The sequence below is a fragment of the Pinus tabuliformis genome, chromosome 8, assembly GCF_031772625.1.
Source record: "Pinus tabuliformis cultivar Carrire ecotype Pingquan chromosome 8, CPIR1, whole genome shotgun sequence".
In the NCBI taxonomy this organism is placed as follows: domain Eukaryota; kingdom Viridiplantae; phylum Streptophyta; class Pinopsida; order Pinales; family Pinaceae; genus Pinus; species Pinus tabuliformis.
This window is the reverse complement of record NC_142294.1, coordinates 1,099,622,203-1,099,636,591: the sequence shown is the minus strand read 5'-3', so window position 1 is coordinate 1,099,636,591 and position 14,389 is coordinate 1,099,622,203.

Genomic DNA, 14,389 nt, shown 5'->3' with positions numbered 1-14,389 from the left:
TTAATTTGACCAATATAAAATGAATTAGAAAATAAAATCTTGAGATGCTAAAAAAAAATGAAAATTTGCATTTATATCGATATTTATAAACAAAGAAATTATGAAGACATAAAAATGATTTATGCAAACAAAATCTATAATAAACCACATATAATTTTTCTCAATATTTTAACTAGCACAATCACATTAATAAATGTGGTTGATATATACTAATAGGTGTTAATGGATATGGATTCAATATAATATTAATAAATACATAAGTATAATAACATTACAATAATAATGCTTATATTATAAAGTATTACTATCATTATACTATAAATATGATAATAATTACAATGACAATTTATAATAATAAATATTGATATTATTAACAATATAATAAAGGAGACGGCTCCGAGGATGAACCCTAGCTCTGCCGCCTCCATGCCCTCGGCCGCCATCGGATCTTTGATCGCTCCTGCTGCGGATGGACTCGAGAAACTCATGCACAGGTCAAGGGATTTTTCCCTCTTCGCAGACATGCAAGATGCTCAGACCAAGAATGCCGGTGCGGTAAACACGAATGCTCGCGCGGATCTCTCTACAGAGAGCTCTGGGGTAGCACGGCCTCAGCCCCCTGCTTCCACAACGCGCTCATGGAGCCATTTTCAGATTGCCGGCGCAGCGGCCAATGGCGTTCAAGCAGAACCCTACGCAGCTTATCCTCTGATCTTGGCTGTTGGGAAGGAAAGGCCTGCACCGATTGGCTGTAAGCCTCTTCCGCCCATGAGGCAAATCCAGGAAACGAAAACCAATCATCACGCATGCCGCCTCTCTACACAGATCTGCAGGGGAAAGAGGCATACGGACTTCTCCTCCTCATTCCAAATACAAATCAAGCTCATTACAGGCAAAACTATGCTACAATGGGTAAGCCAGACGGATCTAGTGCAGAATCTCAAGCATACACTGAGCATCAAACTGGGGATCCCCTCTGCAGCTCAACGACTTCTCCACGAAGGTAAACATCTTGAGTATCCCTATCCTATTTCTTTTTATGGCATTAAGAAAGATGCATCCATTATTTTAACCCTTCGCTTGAGGGGAGGAGCTGCTGGAGAGTCATCCTCAGCTAAGGCATTTTCATATAAAGATGCAGTCCATGCTAAGAAGCCTGAAAAGACAGATCCACTAGTTCAGGCTCCACCCAAGCCTTTTCTGGTTGACAAATCGGAAGAGGTCCCCTCTGTTGAGATCTCTTACCCTGACCTGGCAGACGACACCCAACAATTCGCTGAAAGGGCCATCATCTGCAGATTCAATGGGCTCTGGCCACGCTCAAAGGATCTTTATGACTGGATCAAGGACAACTGGACTCACCACTGCAAGATTTACTTCTGTGCAAAGGGATATTTTATAGTGTTGTTCGACAATCTCGAGAACTACGAAGAGGCCTTAGAAGAAGGCCCTTGGTTCATGGGTTCGGCAGGCCTCTTCTTAACCCCATGGTTCCCAGACTTTGATCCAGCTTCTGCAGTTATCACTAAAGCCCCTGTCTGGATCAGACTTCCAAATCTCCCAATTCACCTGTGGCGCACAGAGGTCTATAGGCAAATAGGCAACACTTTGGGTTGTTTCTTAATGGGAGATTACAAGAGGGAACGGCAAGGTCTCTACACATATGCCAGAATTTGTGCGGAGCTAGATTTAAGCAAGGGATTGCCAGAAAAAATCAATCTCAAGATCAAAGACACTGTTTGGACTCAGCTTCTAGACTATGAAAACACTGCCTTTCGGTGCCGCCATTGTCACCTAACAGGGCACCTACAGAACTCCTGCCCAGCGCTGACAGCAAGATCGAAAAAGGGATTCTCCGCAAAAACCAAACCCAAGCGTTGGGCTCCCTGCCCTCCACCGCCAACTGGGAGCTCCAGCTCCCCAGGGTCGAAGGACGGGGAAAGCGATTCAGAACCGGATCAGGCGCCTCAGCCGATGGATCCTCCCATGGATACTATGGGACACACGCAGGACATAGCAATCTCCCAGAAACGCAGCCATGAGACCTCCTCCGAATCAGAAAAGGAATTCCCGATGATAGAGAATTCCAGTCTTCAAGTTGTCTTAGCTCATCCTCCCCAGGATGGCTGGACAAAAGTCAACAAAAAGAAATGGAAAAAACAATGTGTTGTAGTTTCTACCCCTATGGGGTAAAATTCAGTTAGTATGTCTATGATTTCAAGTCATCTGCTGTAGCTATGAGTTTGAATCTTTTCTCCGGGACCGAGGTTGATGGATACATCATTTCTGGTCTGCCGGTCTCTTGCTTCTCCTGATTGTACTATATTTTCTACTTAATAGAATTAGTCTTTATCGATAAAAAAAAAAACAATATAATAAACATTAATTTTATTAATGAAGATGACTATTAATATAATAAACCCAAGGCTTTATAAACCACATGAAATAATATCAAACAAAACTTATTAACATTATTAATCGAAGGGATTATTATTATAAACTCAAGGGATTAACCTTTAAAAGCAAAGGGATTAATAAATCCAAGGAATTATATTATAAACCCAATAGTTTATAAACCCAAGGGATTTAGATTAAACTGTAACATGAATATTATAAACCCTATAAATAATATTAAACCACTGAGATTAATATTGTAAACCTAAGGTATATAAACCCTATAATAAATATTATAAATCCTAAAACAATCATGGTCGACCATGGTTGACCATTGTTGATTGTCATATTGAGACAATCTTTGTCACAATGCCACATTAGACCGTGGTTGACCATGGTTGATTTTCATATTGAGACAATATTTGTCATGATGCGAAGTTGGACCCTGGTTGACCATGATTGACCATGGTTCACCATGGTTGAATTTCATATTGAGACAATATTTGTCACAATGCAACATTGGACCATGGTTGAACATGATCCACCATAGTTGATGATGGTTGACCGTGATTGATGTTCATATTGAGAAAATCTTTGTCACAATGTGATGTTGGATTATGATTGTCCATGGTTGACCATGATTGGCCAAGATTGATTTTCATATTGACTATGATTGACCATGATTGATTTTCATATTAAGACAATTATTGTCACAATGTGATGTTCGACCATTGTTGACCATCATTGACGATGTTTAATAATGGTTGAACATGGTTGATTTTCACATTGACAAAATCTTTGTCACAATGTCACATTTGACCATGGTTGAGCATCGTTGACCATGATTATAAACCCAAGCTATATATATATATATATCAAACCCCGGGATTAATATTATAAACCCAATTAATAATATTATACCTTACGAATATGAATCCTTAGATTAATAAACCCAAAGAATTGATATTATAAATCCAAAGGATTAATACTAAAATCCAATGGGATGATAAACCCAAGGGAATAATATTAAAGCTAAGGGAGTAATATTATAAACCCAAGGTATATAAATCCTAAGATAAATATTATAAACTCGAAAATAGACATGGATGACCATGGGTGACCATAATTTATTTTCATATTGACACAATCTTTATCACAATGTGACATTGGACCATGGTTGATTTTTTTATTGAGACAATCTTTGCCATAATATGACATTGTATCATGGTTGAACATGGTTGACCATGGTTGATTGCCATATTAAAACAATCGTTGTCAGAATGTGACATTGGACCTTAGTTGAGCATGATTGATTTTCATACTGAGATAATATTTGTCACAATGCAATGTTCAACTATGGTTTCCCATGCTTGACCATGGTTGATTTTCATATTGAGACAATCTTTGTCACAATGTGACATTGGATCATAGTGGACCACGATTGACCATGGTTGATTGTGGTTGATTTTCATATTGAGAAAATCTTTGTGAAAATGTGATGTTGGACCATGGTTTACCATGATTATATATCCTAGAGATTTATATTAAACCCTAGGGTTAATATTATAAACCCTATACCCTGAGAATATGAACCCTTAGATTAATAGACCTAAGGGATTGATATAATAAACGGAAGGGATTAATATTATAAGCCCAAGGTATATAATCATGAAGATAAATATTATAAACCCTAAAATAAACATGGTAGAGCATGATTGAGATTCATATTGAAACAATCCTTGTCACAATGCTACGTTAGACCATGGTTGATCATGATTGACCATGTTTGACCATGATTGATTTTCATATCAAGAAAATATTATGATAAACAATAAAATAAATATTATAAACCAAGATTTTTAAACCATATGATAAATATTATTAACGCTAAAATAACCATGGTTTACCATGGTTGATTTACATATTGAGACAATCTTTTCACAATAGAGTGTTGGACCATGGTTCACCATGGTTGACCATGATTGATTTTCATATTGAGACAATCTTTGTCACAGTGTGGCAATGGACCATGGTTAACCATGATCGATCATGGTGGACCATGAATGACCATGACTAACCATGATCGGTGTCACCATCATTGACAATGGTTGATTTTCATATTGAGACAATCTTTGTCATAATGTAGCATTAATTCATGGCTAACAATGATTGATAATGGTTGATGATGGTTGACAATGGTTGATTTTTATATTGAGACAATATTTGTCACAATGTGAAGTTAGACCATGGCTGATCATGATTATAAACACAAGGGATTTATATTAAACCCTAATATTAATATTATAAATCCTATGAATAATATTATATGCTAGGAATATGAATGCTTAGATTAATAAACCCAAGGGATTGATATTATAAACCCAAGGGATAAATACAAAAAACCCAAGGTATTATAAAACAAAAAAAATAATATTAAAACTGAAGCATTAATATTATAAACCCATGGTATATAATCCCTAAGACAAAAATTATAAAAGCTAAAATAAATATGGTTGACCATGGTCGATTTTCATATTGAGACAATCTTTTTCAAAATGTGATATTGGACGATGGTCGACCATAGTAGGCCATGATTTTACTTTCATATGAATACAATATTTGTCACAATGAGACGTTGGATCATGGTTGACCATGGTTAATTTTCATATTGAGACAATTTTGTCACAATGCAGTGTTGGACCATGGTTGACCATGGTTTTCACAATGTGACGTTGGACCATGAGACAATCTTTGTCACAATATGACCATGGTTATTGAATATGGTTGACCATGATTGATTTTCATATTGAGACAATATTTCTCACAATGCGACGTTAGACCATGGTTGACCTTGGTTGATAGTGTTTCATTTTCATATTGAGAAAATCTTTGTCACAATGTGGCATTGGATTATAGTTAACCATAATTCACAATTGTCAACAATGTTTAACCAATGTTGCCCATGATTGATTTCCATATTGCGAATTTTTTTATCCCAAACTCAAGGGATTAATATTATAAACCTAAGGGATATAAACCCTAAGTTAAATATTATAAACCATGAAATAAAAATTAAACCCTAACATTTATATTATAAACTGAAGGGATTAAACTTAAAAACCCAAGGAATTATAAACCCAAGGGAGTACCATTAAATCCTAGAACTAATATTAAAACACATGAATATAAACCCTATGATTAATAAGCCCAAGTGATTATTATTATAAACTTAAAGGATTAATATTAAAAACCCAAGGGATTAATATTGAGAACCTAAGAGATTAATATTATAAACCCTTGAGATTTATGTTATAAATGTAATCAATTATTAATATTGTAAACCCAAGGAATTTATATTATAAACCTAATGGATTATAAACCCAATGGATTTATATTATGATGTCTAATTAATATTATAAACCCTATCAATAATATTATAGCCTAGGATTATGAGCCTTTAGATTAATAAAGCTAAGGGATTGGTATTATAAACCAAAGTCACTAATAAACACAAGGGAATATACTAAAATCCCAAGGGAATAATATTGAACCTAAGGGATTAATATTGTAAGCCAAAGGTATATAAACCCTAAGATAAATATTATAAACACTAAAATAAAGATGGTTGACCATGGTTGATTTTTATATTGAGAAATTCTTTGTCACATGTGACATTGGACCATGGTTTACCATGATCAGTTTTCATATTTAGAGGATCTTTGTCACAATGGGATGTTGGACCCTAGTTGACCATGTTTGACCATGATTAACCATGGTTGACCATGACTGGTTTTCATATTGAGAAAATCTTTATCACAATGTGACATTGCACAATGGTTGACCATGGATATCCATGGTTGTCACTATGTGATGTTGGACAAGGAGACAATGTTGGTGACAATGTGACCATGGTTAACCATAATTTACAATGGTTGACGATGGTTTATTTTTATATTGAGACAATCTTTATCATAATGCAATGTTGGACCATGGTTAACCATGATTTACAATGGTTGACGATGGTTTATTTTTATATTGAGACAATCTTTATCATAATGCAATGTTGGACCATGGTTGTTGTTAATATTGAGACAATCTTTGTTACAATATGATGTCAGACCATGGTTGACCATGATTGGCCATGGTTCATTTTCATATTGAACATGATTAACAATGATTGAGCATGATTTACAATGGTTTACCGTGATTTATTTTCATATTGGGACAATCTTTGTCACAATACGAAGTTGGACCATGGTTCACCATAGCTGATTTTCATATTGAGACAATCTTTGCCACATCGTGATGTTTAACTATGGTTTACCATGATTGACCATGGTTGATGATGGTTGACGATGGTTGCACATGTTTGATTTTCATATTGAGATAATCTTTGTCATAATGTGACATTGGACCATGGTTGACCATGATTATAAACCAAAGGGATTTATATTAAATCCTATGATTGATATTATAAGCCCTATGAATAATGTTATACCCTAGGAATATGAACCCTTAGATTAATAAGCCCAAGGGATTAATATTATAAACCTAAGGGACTAATAAACACGAGGGATTAGTACTAAAAATTAAAGGGATTATAAATGCAAGGGAATAATATTAATGCCAAGCAATTAATATTATAAACACAAGGTATGTAAACCCTAAGGTAAATATTATAAACCCTAAATAAAACATGGTTGACCATAGTTGACCATGGTGGATTTTCATATTAAGACGTTGGACAATGATTGACCATTATTATATAATGTGGTTGTAATGTAAAATTGCAACAAGGTTTGTGACATTGCGACATTGGTAATATTTGTGTATCATTGTGACATCACAATATTAAGAGGAAGGTTGATGATTAACCACCATATTCACTATACTCTAAATATTCAAAATGTTAACGGTAAAGCTGGACCATTATTGACTTTTAATAAATGTTAAAATAATATTATTAATGATGTTATCAAATTTTACAAATACTAAGGTTGATAATTGTTAAATGTTCAAATGTTAATAAAATATTATTGTTACATTAATAATATTCTTTCTAACACCTATAATTTGTATAATTATATAGCAATACTAAAAATTAGCAATTGCATATTCATGTAAAATCTTGGAGGTAGGGTGACACCTTCACAAAGGAAAAGAAGAAAAGAAGAAACAAAGCGAAATCATAAATTTATTATTTGAAATGTTGGACGTCGCGAGTTAGTAGGCGAAATACCAAAAATTTAAGCTTTTAGACGCGATGGCTAAATATCTTAACATCAAGGCATCGATTAAATTGGCATGACAATTATTTAATCGTAAATTGCAAGTTTATAAAAAAAAACATTATTTTCTAAAGTTAGTGAAAAATAAACGACATATTCATCATATTTATGTAAATCATATATGATTAAATCTATTATAAATTTTATATTTGAAATTTAAAAAATATAAATTATCAAAATAAATCAAACAAATTAAAATATTTTAAGAATATTAAAACTGGGTAGTATGGAGTTCTAGAGTTTGTTTGTAGCAATAGTTTTTGGCACATAAATACTCTAAACATAGACACAAATGTAAAGTGAGGGTTTCTTAAGTGTGGAAAAAAATGTAAATAAAGGATTATGCTTCGATATGAATGGATATCAACAACTAAGAGATTGACATGGCATAGTGAAACACCATAAAATGCGATGTTGGAAAATATTTAACTTTGGAATCATTTTAAATTGAGGAATAATTCAATATTTTGACACTTATCTTATTTTCTCATATATATATATATAAAAGGAAGTGACTATTATTTTCTATTTTATAAGAAATTATAGATTTATCTAGTGGCTATTCATTTCTCCCACTTCCAAATTATTTCCAAGATTTTGTATCTATCATTGGGTTATCTTACATCTACATGGTATTTGGCTTATCTATAACATTAACAATTATATTATTCTTATTATTATATTATTAAATTAAGAGTTCCTTAATGAAACATAGTGTTAATTTATTTCTAAAATATCATAGTTTGTATTAATTTCTCATCGTTGTGGTACTAAGAGAGTTGAAGAACAAAACATTTCTTAAAATAATGTCTAAATAAACATTAAACCTCAATTTTAAAATATTTATTATAATATCAACCCTCATAAACTTCTGACTCATCTAAACTAGGATACTTTAGCAATGCTTCTCTTTAAGTCCTTCTTTTGCAAAATAAAACTCTAAAACAAAGGAAGTAATTCCTAATATTTTTCCTTCAACTAATCAATTTATTACCTGTTTTTCCACCAACCAATAAATTTATTACTTTTTAAAATACTTAAGTTAAATAGAGTTGAAATCAATAGCATTGGGCATTTTCCTTATGATTTTGGTGACTTTTAACATATTTGTTCGAGTAGTATTTATGTTTTTAGGTGTTGTTTTAATCTAATTGAATTACTTTGATTTATTAATCTAGATTTTCTAGTGATTATGACATTAACATTAAATACACATTGTTGTATTAAAATTATTTATATTGAGTTATATTAATAATCTAAATAAGTTTCAATTAAAAATAAACAATAATTTTACTTATTATTATAACCAAATATGCTAATTAATATGACATTTAAGTTTATTATAATTTTAAGACAAAAGAAAAATATTCCCAAATTATTAAGTTTGTTGTACCATATTTGAAAGGTAGATGCTGAAATTTTCATATTTTGTATTTTATATATTTTAGGAAATTTAAATGGTTTACCTAATTATCATTTTTTTGGTCAGAATACAAATATTAAATTTAAAAAATAATAAAAAATATATAAAGAAAACATTATAAAATTATTTTAAAATAATATATATAAATAAACTTAATGTAAGTAATTATTTTATTTTTTTCCCAAAGAAAAAAGTGAACTATTTATTAAAATAAAAAGTTACAAGCATATGCATTAAGCATTCAATTTGGTTGTGTGAATGCAGATCATACAACCCGCAATATACATCACTGCCTAAAAGCAGAAAAAAGAATGAGCTGCTCCAATTTTGCGGAGTGCAGCCTAAAAGGAAACCCAGCTGACCTATGTCTTCCTGCCCTTCTTCTTCTCCACTTTTCGCCAACCATCCATGTTGGCAGGGGAGTCAATAACGGCTAGCTGGTTTTCCATCGAACTCATTGGTTGCTCCTTGTCTAAGTCCGATCCTTGAGGACTGTGACTTCGTTTATTACCACTTATTTCCAGCTGGATCTCTTGGTCCTTTTCCTCATTAATCTCCTTTTCCTTATTGTCCTGATTTTTATCCTTTTCTGTATTTTGTTCTTCTTTCTTTGCTATAGTTGCCTTCTTATATGCAGCATCTATATTCTGCCATCCTTTTGGCTTCTTTTGTTGTTGCTTGCTCTTGTTGAGGCTTGGACATGCATTGTACACATGACCTGTTTGTTGACATCCCCGGCATCTGAAAGTTGTATTCTCATAGTCCAAAGGTTGTTTCCACTATGTATTATTGAAATTCAGGATGATGCTCTCAGGATGTCCTCGGCTGAGATCTACCTCGACACATATTTTGGCAAAAGTAAATATTCCTTTTATGTGTCTCTCTGCGTCTATCTTTAACATTCTCCCTAGGGTATTTCCAATTTCTATTAGAACCTTTGAATGCCAAAGATGTAAAGGAAGGTTATGCATCCTCACCCATACTGACATGCTTGATACCACCATGGTGTTAGCATCAAAATCAGGAAACCAAGGGGTAATAAAAAGTCTAGCACTGCCCCAGAACCATGGCCCTTGGTTGAGAACTGTTTCCTTTTCTTCCTCTATTTCAAAACATACTATAAAAAACCCTTTGAGGTATAGGTAGATTTGGCACTTTTTTGTCCAAACCGAGTGGATCCATTGATACAATGCATCAGTTCTAGGCAAAAAACCGTTAAATCTACAAATAACTGCATTTTTTTGTAGATTTGAATATATATTTTTTACCTCTGGTATTTCGATGGAGATAGCTGGGCTCTCCGGCATTTGATCTACAATGTAATGCCCTGGAGGTTTCGTGGCAGCTGTGGGATTTTTTCCTTTGCCCTTCACTGCCTCCTTAAAAGACCCATTGCTTTTCGAGCTAGTTCCAACATTTTCGTCTCCTCCTCGTAATCTCATATTGAGAATGATTGTGGAGCCTGGCTTGATGTTGTATCCTTGCATGGTTTTGCATTCCTGCAGCGATCTGCCCTCATTTAACAGGTGTTGTTCCTCAGCCGGGTAGCCAGTCTGATCGGCGATGTTGTTCTTTAGATCTGAAACCCTGTCACTGTCATAAGTCTAGATCACGATTGTGGTTCCTTTTGGTGTCTTCACAAAGATTTGAAACACAGATCTAGCAATTTGGGGTGGCTCGATTCTTGTTAGATCTAAGCCATCCAACTCCGTATCCGAGAGAGGTTCCAGATCTTTTGGATTTTGGCGTTTCCTTCGATTGTTGTCCGGATTAGGTAGATCCAGGCCAGATCTGGGAGTCAATGATCCACCCGCTCTGTCATGGGCATTTGTATCCAGTAGGGAGATTCAGATCTTCGGGCTCGTGGCCGGTATGGGTAGGGTCTCTATACCCGACTTCCATTCGATGGCAGAAACCCTCTCCTGTTCAACAAGGTACTGGGGCGTCGCATTCTGCACAGACCATATACCCCTTCGTGCTGTCGAGATTGACCTTCCTTCTACTGGCTGATCTGAACAATATCCAACCTGCATATTGCATTTGACGGGGTCTAGAGGGGTTACGCCATTATGGGTAAGACCGCAGCTGAGAATGCCTCCCCTGGTGCGAGCCACATAGACGGCTGGTGGATACATGGTTTTCCCCGGCTCACTGGGCGCCGGCACGACAAATGTCTTGGGAGCATTGGCGTTATCATTTACATTTTCTGCAGAAACCCTCACGCTGTTGAGATTCAACAGAGGATTCCTGTTTCTGTTTATAAGAGTCTCTGATACAAGCGAGCCTCCTCTGAGATGGCTCAAAGAAGGAGAAGCAGGGGAATAAAAAAACCTTGGAATCGGAGCTCGTGGGGTTTGCTCTGAGATCGCCATGCTCAACCCTTTCCTCCAATCATAAGTAATTATCTTATTATAAACAAAAATAAATACATTTAAAAACAATGTAAAGATAAATCACCAAATAAATATATTGAATTATGTAATAAGATAGACCCATAAATCATGAATTGTAACACAAAAACCTTAATTGTATTAAGGTAATCATATCTACTTATAACAAATAAAATTTAATCCAATAATTTTCTTTAATTATATAGCCTTCAAAATTCCCAAATAAAATCATATGTATTACATTAAAAATCAAACTTCAACAATTAACAATAATTATCATATATATATAGATATTCAATTCTAAACTTACATATGACACTACAATTTTTCAAGTAAAACCATGATAATCAAACCTAAATATATTATATTCCCCTCCCCCAAATCAATATTATATGATAAATTTAAAAATAAATAAATAAATTAAAATATAATTTTCTTAATAACCTATTAAATCACAAATCCACTGTCAATTTAATGTAAAACCTCCATCCATTTACCAAGATACTGCCCGTTAATGACTTCTAATAACTTAGCCAAAAATACGCTTTTAATAATTATTCTGAGAAATTTGAAATTGATTTTACCTCTACTTAGTCCAGTGCCAAGAACATTGTGGAGAAGAAAAAAAAAATGAAATAATAAAGACGCACAACCGTCATCATGGACAAAGAAACACTCACATGGAAGGCCGTCGCCGGTCAGCCTCAATATCGATTACTTTCCTTTAACACTAACGAGTAAATCACGGACGCGTTAATGACCAACCACAATTGGCTTCAAATCATTGACACGTTAACGACCAACCACAATTGGCTTCATGCGATAAAATAAATATTATCAAAGTAATAGCTTTGCGGAACTGACTAAAAAAATATAAAAATAAGGACAACGGATGTCTCTTTGGATTAAATAATTTACACCGTTGAGATTATGAATCTTCTCGATCATTTCCTCAAAATGGATCGATTTAAATCGAATCTTGCTGCGTCTATTTAGTGCCGTAGAGTTGTGCCAACCTCGAAGATTTTGTGGGCTCACGCACAAATGAGAATCTGAGATGAAAGATTTCCAATCTGATGGAGGATTGTTAATAATTATTTTGCTGGGTGGGTCTTTAAATTTTAGCCCTATTAGGCCAAGTGACAAGCTTCTGCCATTCCTGCATATCTCAATTTTGTACTATTGATGGGAAATCACGAGAGAAAACTAGAAGAACATGTCCTGTAGGACGAAGATGTCATTGTAAACATTAGTTAAGGACCTCAGCAACATGCATGCCTCTGGTGGCAAAAGATACGACGTCCTGCCTCAGAACAACTTTCAAATACTTTCTGCGCAGCACAGAAGGATATACCTAGCATATTTTTTCCAAAATTTATCTCAACCATCTAGTCAAATTAAAAGATAAAATTCAACAAGTCTTCATCCATCTCAAATTGGAATATATACCAATATATAATATTTTTTAAACTTTTAAATTTCTTTTAAAATTATTTGTATGATAAACTTAGCCTCTACACAGTAGAACACAAATTCAAAAACACTCTAATAATTATATTATATCAAAGGATGGTAAGAGTTCAGAAAGTGCATTTGTAAAAATAACTATCTTTTCCATTTCAGTTTTATTATTATTATTATTTTTTGGGTTTATTTATTTTTCCTTTTTTATTTTGACATGGTACTTGTTGCTCAATCTATTAAGTTGAAGAGTGTTTTTAAAAAGGGAGTCATGTTATATATATATATATATAAATTGGATTTCTTTATGTTTGTTTGGATTTTATCTGTAGATCTTCTCACCCATCATTTAGTTGTAATAACCACCACTAATTCTTTTTGTAAGATTTGTCATTTATGTTATAATTGTTGACAAAGTGCTATCAAGAGAGAGTTGTAGCTCGATTTCACTGTCAAGAGAAAGAGAAACCACCATATAAGGGAGAAAAAAAATATCACCCTATATGCCAAACCCATAACATTTCCATCAATTTTCTTTAGAAAGGAGATGCCATGAAGAGAGGGGCTCTATATGGAAAAGCTAAGTTGAGATTTATTTGTGGAGCGATGCCTCCATCGCAAGTCCATGTTTCATTGTTGAGCTTCCACTAGATGTGTGTACACTGAGATTATTTTTGTGGAGGTGCCATTGTAAATCCCATTCGAAGGCTTACAGGGAGAACTCTAATAGAACAAAATTTTTGTTGTAGTTCTCACAACCACCATTATAAGTCTGATTGTTTTGTGCCAAGGCTTTAAGATCTCTATTAGGGTTTCAGTGATTTGAAAATCAGGGAGAAGCCCCCCATTCAATGAAAAGGTGGAGTTGTTACCAAATCCAATCATGGATTCCACCAACAATCAAAACAAATAGGGTCCCATGTTGAATAGTACATATTATGCAATACAAGTAAGTAAGATCAAGCTAGTTTTGAAGAATTTGGGATGTTAAGAAGCAATGGCGACAAAATATGAAGTACCCGAAACTAAAAATTTAGAAATAATGACAAATTCCCAAATAAATGCTTCAACATAGAGTAAAAGAAAGGATTCAAGAGAACTGTGGAACCTACCCCATGGAGTTGAAGACTCCATAATCCCTAAGATTTCAGTAGTAACTAGTGCTGATCAAAGTTGATTTTTTTGGAAAAACTATAAAAAAGCATAGAAAAGGTCAAGAATGCAAAGCTTCAGATCCTTATTAAGAAGTTTCAAAATTTTCAAATGAGAGATACTAAAATATTAGATCTGTTTATGAATTAGGTCATGAAGGTAGTAATTTAGCTTAAAACTAATGGAGAGGATGTACCAATAGAAAGGTGGTTGAGAATATTCTCAGAAGTCTTCCACCTTCATTTGACATGCTTGTGAAATCCATAGAAGAAAGTAAATAC